This window comes from Tenrec ecaudatus, chromosome 15, assembly GCF_050624435.1.
Source record: "Tenrec ecaudatus isolate mTenEca1 chromosome 15, mTenEca1.hap1, whole genome shotgun sequence".
Classification (NCBI taxonomy): domain Eukaryota; kingdom Metazoa; phylum Chordata; class Mammalia; order Afrosoricida; family Tenrecidae; genus Tenrec; species Tenrec ecaudatus.
The window spans coordinates 61,084,946-61,092,095 of record NC_134544.1 but is presented as its reverse complement, the minus strand read 5'-3'; positions in this window follow the sequence as shown (position 1 = coordinate 61,092,095).

Below are 7,150 nucleotides of genomic sequence, written 5' to 3'. Positions count from 1 at the left end.
CCTGCTACCATTGTGACAATTGGGACTCGTCCCTATAATATACTCTGCTGCCATTAAGAATGTATCCACGACTCTAGGGGTTGTCTTCATCTAGCAATTAAAGAAAAGCCACACAGACGACAGCTCAGAGCAGCAAGTTCCCCGCTACTGCACCGACATCACTGTCAACTATTCTTAATAATGTGAGTGAATAGATTTGCTCTATTTATATCATCATTTCTAAATTCCCTAGAAAATGGCTAGGAGGCAGGGCAAAAACAATCCAATTCCTATCCTGAGGTCTTTTGTTTTGTTTTCAAAGCTGGAGCAATCTTTCCAGAAGTAGAAATCCAACAGCAATAAGTCCCGGGCTTTGGCAGAAGAGTTTCTAAGAGAATCAGGGGGTTATAAGGAAAACGTCCCTTTCCACATAAGTTTATGTCTCTACATTGGCAAAGAGACTTTCGTTTTTAAACTGTTGAAGACAGGTTCCCGCCCATCTTGACTGGAAGTCCTGTCACAACAGTGTGTGTAGTCAGGGTAACTTGATGCCATCGCCAAGAGTGGACAGTCAGTAAACACGCTGCTGCTGAAAGAAAAAGATAAGCGATCAGTACACTTGTACATATCTCCTTCCACACCGTACCAGGAGCCTGCAAGGGAGAATCTGATATTTTGGCCTGCTAGAATAGTACCTAAGGAACACTGGTCGTGTAATGAGCTTTACGTCAGGTTGTTAATCACAAGGTCAGCAATTCAAAGCACTAACCTTCCTCAGGGGGAAAATGAGGCCTTCAGGTCCCCTTAAGATTCCCAGGCATGAAAACCTGTAGAGGCGGGTCCACTCTGTCCGTCGGGGTGGCTGTGCATCAGATCGACTCAATGGCAGTGAGTGAGGTTTGGGTTTGGTAGAATACTTGATAGTGTACAGGGTCCTTATATAGTTTGCTTCTTTCTCAGTCTTTTCAAATTTGTAAAACAATTTGCAACACATTGATACTTAAGCAGCCCTTGTTGCGCAGCAGTGCAGCCCTCTGCTTCTAATGGAAAGGATTGAACCCAGCAGATGCTCTGTAGAAGAGAGATGTGTCTGCTTGCTTCCCGAGAGACTGCATCCTCGACACACTTTGGGGACAGTCCCACTCTGTTCTATAGGGCCACTGAGTCAGAATCAGCATGAAGGTAGTGGCACAGGTACTGTCATGGGGCACCCATGGAGTCTGCTTAAAGGAAAAGAAACATAAGGGATAGGGACAGGCTGGATCAGGAGGGCATCCGAAGTCTCAGGGAGGATGGCCAGCCTGCTGGGCAGTGAGGAAGAAAGCATTCTGAATGTTTGGAATAAGCACTAAAAGCTAGACCATCATAGTTGGCCCGAGTTATTCAGGGGCTATCTGAAGGTGGGGTCTATCAGTGATAGGAGAATAACAGAGCAGGCTCTCCAGTTCATCGCAGGAAGAAGGGCCACCCAAAGATGGCAGGGCATGGGTTTTCTGGTAACTTGCTATGAAAATTGCTTTCTCAGTCATGTGTGTTTCAGAGGGCCGGGGAGGTCTATCCTAATGCTTAACTGAAAATGCTGGGCATCCAGACCCCTCCGGTAGAGCTATCACATCTCCACACGTTCCTTCTGTTTGGCCACAGAGGAGGGGCCGTCTGGGGATCAAGTTGTATATCCTGCACATAAGAGACTGCAGAGGCAGCAGGAATTCTCCTCCAGGGGGTACGGCTCTACACCCTGTTAGAAGAGGCAACTTTGAAATCCAATGTGGATTCTTCCCTCGTGTCCACCCTTGATGATGGCACGACGCCTCCTCTTTCGCACCCCTCTATTTCCACACCGTTTGGACCCCCATCCTTGATGTAGGATTCGTGTAAGTGCACATAACTGAAGGCGGATCCACAGACCAGAGATTCCAATGCCACACATGTAAGCTCTCCCACCATGGCCTCACGTGTTTTTGCACTGCACATGGAGTCTGTAAGACTTCTTTGACTGAAATGTGCCATGAATTTAAAACCCTAAGAAGAGATCTAATTATAGCACACAAACGACGGTCTTTCTACATTGTTAAGCAAATTTCTCTCACCTGTCAAAATGCTTTCTTTTGCAGATTTGATTTTTAAAAATTTATGTCTGTCACTTTGGAAGTGAAGTGTATTTTTCGAGGTAGGGTTTCTCGACACAGGGGAAACACGGGAGCTGAAATAAAGTAAATTCCAAATCATGGTGACACCAGGTGTCTCAGAGTAGGCCCGTGCTGATGTGTCAGCCCTCTCTTCTGAGTCACCCTAGTGGAATGGAGTATCCAACTTTGGGGAGCAGCTGAGCATGTTCAGAGAGCCCTCTCCACGCAAGCACAGAGTTCCTCGCGGTTCCAGTTAGGAGAGTCATCCTGTGTATTGTGAGGTGCTTGGTGGTTTCCCTGACTCCTATACGGGAGATGCCAATAGCCCTTTTCTTAATGGTGAAACCGCACAAGTCTCAGAGTGGATCAGCTGTCCCCTGGGAACAAAATTGCATCCCTCCTTCCCTGGGTAGATAAGCACTACTTTCAGTTGACGTAATATGTGGTCGCTACCTGCAATTAAAGATGACTTAAAAAAAGCACCCAACTATAAAGTTCTTATTTAGAGGAACGTTGTTTCTAGAAATAGTGCGCCCCCTTCCTCATCACAAAACATGCACATTTAACAATGATTTTTATGCATTTCACATGGAACCATTCTCTAGGACCGGACCCTGTCATGCTTACATGGTATCATTTTGAACCTTAAGACTTCTGCATTGATAGAAACAGAGGTCTATTCATGTTGGGAATACAGTGCACTCCAGGTAATTTCCCCTTGTTCCCAGGAAAGCTGTATGAATTGCTATAGTTATTTTTAGTCCAAATAACTCTTAAAGACATCCTTCATCTGTCTCAGTCCCTCACATTTGTCATTGATTTCAGAGTTCCTTTTACATTAGCTGCCTTCTGTTAGAATTTAGATGAACAAGGACAAAATAGCATGGGCAAAGGTGAGTAAAAGTTAAAAGGATTGTCATTTAAATTGTCTTCCTTTACTTGTTACTTGAGAAAATGGTTCCTTTCTTTGAGCACAATGTTACTGTTATATACCATTTGCATTTTCGTCAAGGACTAAGATACTAGAGTGCAGAGAAATCCCAGAATAGAGGGTGAACTAATTTTTTGAAATGCCTTGGAGAAACTTTTGTAATATCTTAGAGCTCATCTTCATAGATATCATTAAGGTCTAGAATGACAGGAGCCATATAGAAATGGCTACCTTTTAGACGTTGCAAAATAGATTCATTTGATTAAGGAAAATCCCTAGGAAGGTACCATCCAGGTAGTAAGCAAACCTGGTACAGTGTCTAATGATCACATCCCATAAACTCAATGGGCTTGATCTTTGTTATACAGAAGCATTCGCTCAGCAGAAAGGAGATTCGCATAGTGCGGAGCCATGGGAATGGTGGTTATCGATGTCCAGATGTCCATCCTGTCCTTACGGGCAGTGAAGGCACAGTTTGAGGCTAACACCGACTAAGTTTGCAGAGCTAGTTTGCTTCCTTGTAGCACTCTTCATCATGGTCAGGGCCTCTTGAAAAGACTCCAGTTCTGTGCATGGGGACTCCCAGCACTAGAAGGATGAGGACCCTGACCGACCACCTCACCTAAATTCCCCTGGCTGCAGGTAAGATCTATTGTTAATTGTTGTTAGGCTCCGTGGAGCTGGTTCCTATTTACACAGATCCATGTGAAATGGAACAGAACACTGCCCAGTCCTGTAACATCCCCGTAATTGTTGCTGTATTTTAGCTCGTTGTGTAGCCACCGTGTCAAAACCTCTCCTTGAGAGCCTTCATTGCCTTCAGGGACCCTCTACTTTACAACCATCATCTGTTTGTGTTTGTCAAATTGTGGTGGCTTGCATATTGCTCTGATGCTGGAAGCTGTGTCACTGGTCTTTCAAATGCCAGCAGGGTCACCCAAAGTGAACAGGTTTCCGCCGAGTTTCTAGATTAAGAAAAGACAACGAGGAAGGAGTCATCTGCCCAGTTTGGAGGAATTAACCATGGGAAACCTTATGTATGCATAACGTGCCACTATTGTCTGAAACTGAAGGCCTTACAAACGGAAGCAGAACATTGTTGGAAATACTGCTGAAGGATGGACCCTTGTGCTGAAATGTTACAGAGGAGGTGATTTTTCTAAATGAACTTGACCATGGTTACGTGAACGCAGAAGTCTGTGGGAGTGACAGCTTTGGGTCTTCCTTCGCTGATAGGGCACAGATCTAGGTAAGAAAACACAGCTGCAAAAAACATCTGTTCATGATGGGAACTTGGAACGAGTGAAGTATGAATCCAGGACAATTGGAAGTCATCAAAAAAATGAAAATACTTCAGTGAGCTGAAGTGGACTGGCATTGGCCATTTTGGATCAGAAAATCATGTGTTCTACTATGCCAAGGAGCACACGTCAAGAGGAATGGTATGGTATCAATTGCCAGAAAGAATGCTGCCAAATCAATCTTGAAGCACAATGATATCAAGGATCATAACTATCCAACTTCAAGGAAAACCAATCAATACAACTATTACTCAAATTTATGGACCCGGCACAAAAGCTAGAGATAAAGAAATTGAAGGATTCTACCACTGACTCTAGTCTCAAATTGAGTAAACATGCATCGATAATTATTGGTGTTGGGAGGCAAAAGTTAGAAGCCAAAAGGAAGGAATAATAACTGAAAAATAGGGACTTTGTAGAAAATCTGGACTTGAGAATAGAAATGAGTATAGAGATCACATGATAGAAATTTTTAAGACCAATAATTTGTTCCTAGTAAATACCTTTTTCAACAACACAAAAGGCAAAAACTAGACATTAGGGATTTTCCAGATGAAATACACAGAAATCAGATTTATAACATCTGTGGGATGAGATGGTAAAGAAGTGCACCACCAGCAGCCAAGCTGAAGCTCTGCAAGAGAGCCAATTAGGACCTTATGTATGTTCATTCCGCCTGAATTATGAAAACATCCCACGGACAGATTTGACACATTGAACACTAATAACAGAAAACCCGATGAGCTGCAGGAGGACACCAGAATATCATTCATGAAGAAATCAAATGACCATTAATAAGAAAGGAAATATCAAAAGTGAAACTTTGAAACTTTTTCTTAATTATAGAGTAGCTAGGGCAAGGGGAAGAAATAAGTCAAAGAGCAGAATAATTCCAAAGGGCAGCTCGAGAAGACACAAAGCCAAATAATATCATGAAATGTGCCAAAACCCAGAGTCAGAAAGCCAAAAGAGAGCACACTCAGCAGAACTTATACTGAAATAGCTGAAGAAAAAATTAAAGCCACAAAAAAAATTAAAGCCACAAGTTGCAATATTCTATTGGCAAACTATTGAGTGATACAGGAAGCATCACAAGAAGATAGAAAAATACAAAGTCCCTGTACCAAAAATAACTAATCGATGTCCCGCCATGTCAGGAGGTAGCATAAGAGCAAGAACCAATGATGCTGAAAGAAGAATTTTCAAACTGCACTGAGCCAAAAACAAGGCTTTGGGAATGTCTGGTTATATTTCCTACACGAACGTTCGTTTATTCTTGTGGTAGTCCACTGTATAGTCAACATTCTTCACAAACACTATGTTCTGTGGTCTTACTTATTCATTGCCCAACATTCACAAACTTACATTTGTTGTTGCTACTAAGTGCCATTTAGTCAGTTCACTCATAGTAACATCATGTATAAGAAAAGGAAATATCCCTTAGTCCTATGGCTATCCTCACAGTTGCTATGTTTGAGGCCATTGTTGCCACCACTGTGTCAATCCATCTCATCGAAGGTGTTTCTTTTATTGTTGTTGACACTCTATTTGATCAAGCATCAAGTCCCTTTCCAGGGACTGGCTCTCCTAAGAATGTGACCAAAATGCATGAGCTGAAGTCTTGTCATCCTTGCTCTTAAGGAGGAGTCTGGCTGGACTTCTTCCAAGATAGAGGTATTTGTTCTTAAGGTCGTGCATGGTACTTTGATTATTCTCCATCCACAACATAATTCAAATGCATCAGTTATTATGTAGTCTTCTTTCTTCATTGTCAAACTTTCACAGACAAGAAAGAAAATTTAAAAGAGCATATCTTTGCTCAGGTATACCTTACATCTCAAAGACAGCCCTCTCTTCCATCCCCTGAAGACGTCTTGGGCAGCATATTTGCTCAGTCCCTCATTTGATCTCTTGACGTCTGCTTCCATAAGCATTGAGTGCAGATCCAAGCAAAATAAAATCTTGTGACAATGTCAGTCTTTGCTCCGTATTTCCAGAAGCTGGACCATAGGGAGGGGAAATGAGCATCTGTGTGTGAGGAAGGTTTAGTATCAACCTGCAATATCCATCTGGCACAGCCATGGTTGGTGAATGAGGAGAACTGAATGTACTTGCTGATGGAAATCAAAGACTGCAGCCTTTGTGATGGATTGTAAGTCAATTAAAGAAAACCCACATCCTCACAACTGGAGCAGTAGACCAATTCAATACCTTACCCTTCAAAGTGCCATCTTGCTTGTTAACACCTTGTAGAAGTATTTTACAGCAGGTTGGCCCAATGAAGTATAAACACCCTTTGATTTCTTGACTGTTATTCTGGGACTTGTTGGTGGATCTAAGTAAAATGAAATTCTTCACAACATCAATCTGTTCTTTGTTTATCATAATGTTGCTTATTGTTTCAATTGTGAGGATTTTTGTTTTCTTTATGGGTATGTGTAAAATAGACTTTGGTTTGAATTAATAAATACTTCAAGGCCTTTTTTCTTCCAGCAAGTGCATTCTATCATCTGCATGTGGCTGGTTGTTAATGAGCTTCCTCAAATCTCAATGCTGGGTTCTTCATAGAGTCCCGCTTCTCAGATTATTGGCTCATACAACCCTGAAGCACATTACTGATTTTGTCATATACTATTCTCTTGTTCTGTTAAATTGACTATGTACAGGTTCTGTGTGAGCACAATAATGTGTTCTGAATTTCCCATTTTTTGCCCAGTCATCAGCAATGTGTTATGATATAGTCTAATGCTCTTTTGTAGTGAATAAAACCCAGGCAAAAACACATTTCTGTTATTCTCTATTTTCATTCA